We start from the raw sequence: 2116 nt of genomic DNA, 5'->3' as shown, positions 1-2116 counted from the left end.
GGGAGAGAGGGATGAGTTCTGCCACGTCGCGTTCTGCCAAACAGACTACTGTCATTTTCCACTGACACAGATCGCACGCTGTGTGCGAGTGTGTTCATATGGCTGTGTGTGTGTGTGTGTGTGTGTATGTGTGTGTGTGTGTTTGTACATGTGTGTGTGTGGCTTGGAGTCCATCCATTGCTGCTTGCTGCGGCTAACTGAGCAGGAAACATCTAATCTGTCGGCTCTGAGGAGCGCACACACCCAAACACTCACACACAAACACTCTGAGCTTTGTTTCTGGCCGTGTCATTTTATCCGAGGATAAAACTCTGGCAACCAATCATTTTCATTCATTCTTCCACTGACAGCATCTCTAACTAACTTCCATTTGACCGGACCTCAGCTCTGTTTTTGGCTGCAGATCTCAGTGTTTCACTGACGGCTTCACTCACTTTCTATAAGTCGTAAATAAGTGTCCTCCAGTTGCTGCTTTTACGAAACACTGAAATCAACCATAATGAACGCCTGATTCACAAAACCATTATACGGCTTTAATGTCCATTAAACATTTGAAAAAAGGTCAAAAAGACACCGTCTCATTCATAAAACACACAAAGGGTTAAACGTGCCTCTAACTGCGCTACAGAGCAAACAGCGTCTCTGTGTGCTGTGTGTATTTAAGGTCATTATTCAGTTCTTTGGGGAAACAATCGTCCCTTCTCTTTGTAAATCAGCCTCATTGTAAAAAAAAGTCTAACTCACCAACAGGGGGCGCTAACAACCACGCACAGTTAGAGTGAATAATGAGCGTCTGCTGAGAGTTGGTGGTAACTGCGCCGCAGTATTTATAAGAGATGTGACGCTCAAACTTTCCAGAGATCAGATAAACACTTCCACCTCTGTGTGCCTTCAAAATAAAAGCTCTGTAAATAAAGTAAATGTGACTTTGACATGACTATTATTAAAATGACCAGGGGTTAAATCAGTCCGAGGCTGTCAGCGGCTCCACACTTCATCCACATGTTTTGAGATGCTCTGGAGCCGTTGCCATGAGTAGTTGTGTGTGTGTGATTTTTATCTCCTGGAATAATCTGAAGCGTGTGTTTGTGTGTGTCCACGTGTGTAGGAGGGATGAAGAAATAAATGGATCTGCACAATTCAGTCCCAATTTTCAAATGGTATGATGTAGTCCAAGTCTAAAACAAACAGCGTTGTGTCCGCGTTGTCGTGGAGACGTTAACCAGGTTAAGGTTCTAAGTTGTCCCTTTATGTTTGATGAATAGAGTCCTGGCTCTCCACATCAGGAGGTCACGACCCCGGCAGCTTCTACTGCAGGTTGTTTAAGGTCACCAACAGTTCAGCTGCTGACATACAGCTACTGTGTGTGTGTGTGTGTGTGTGTGTGTGTGTGTGTGTGTGTGTGTGTGTGTGTGTGTGTGTGTGTGTGTGTGTGTGTGTGTGTGTGTGTGTGTGTGTGTGTGTGTGTGTGTGTGTGTGTGTGTGTGTGTGTGTGTGTGTGTGTGTGTGTGTTCATCTTTTTTACAAGTGTTTATTTGTTCTCTCCTTCATCAGTGCACGGATATCTATCGTAAATCTGTGTGTGTGAGAGTTGGCTTTTTGGTTCTCATAGAAGCGTGTTCTTAAACCACCGGCGTGTGTGAGTGTGAGTGTGAGTGTGTGTGTGTGAGTGTGTGTGTGCGTGTATGTGTGTGTCCAGGCTAAATGTGTCTTTGTGTTCTCTCAGCTGGCATCAATCAGAGTGTGTGTGGAGCCGAGCTGCTGCCAACAATGGAGCCCTTCTCTGGACCTGGAGCCTTTTATCAATACACACACACACACACACACACACACACACACACACACACATACTTTTACAGACCCTAAAAGGAGGGTGGTTGGGGTCCTGTGTATGTGTGTATTGAGGTGGAGGAAGTCGGTGTATGTCGGTGTGTTTTGTGGGTGAAATTGTGCGTAAGGATATGAAGAATCCACTTAGTGCAGCGGGATGGATTTTATGACTCTGTGAGCCCGTTTCAGGTCGTTTTTCCACCTCTGTGAGGACCGGTGTGTCACAGAGCACCTTGTGAGTAATATTTTCTGGAACAGAGCTCGGTTAGTTAAGAACAAAGCACAC

At 45.4% G+C, this 2116-nt stretch overlaps 1 protein-coding gene across 1 annotated transcript in view; it reads left to right on the top strand.

The window, feature by feature from the left end:
* Window positions 1-1735: 1735 nt before the first annotated feature.
* Window positions 1736-2116, top strand: part of LOC132983451 (protein PTHB1-like) — a 62546-nt gene continuing 62165 nt past the window's right edge. The window contains exon 1 of the mRNA XM_061049762.1: window positions 1736-2065. The gene's annotated coding sequence lies outside the window, so the exon portion shown is untranslated. The remainder of the gene's footprint in view (window positions 2066-2116) is intronic.

This window comes from Labrus mixtus, chromosome 11, assembly GCF_963584025.1.
Source record: "Labrus mixtus chromosome 11, fLabMix1.1, whole genome shotgun sequence".
Lineage (NCBI taxonomy): Eukaryota > Metazoa > Chordata > Actinopteri > Labriformes > Labridae > Labrus > Labrus mixtus.
This window is presented reverse-complemented; position numbering and strand designations above follow the sequence as displayed.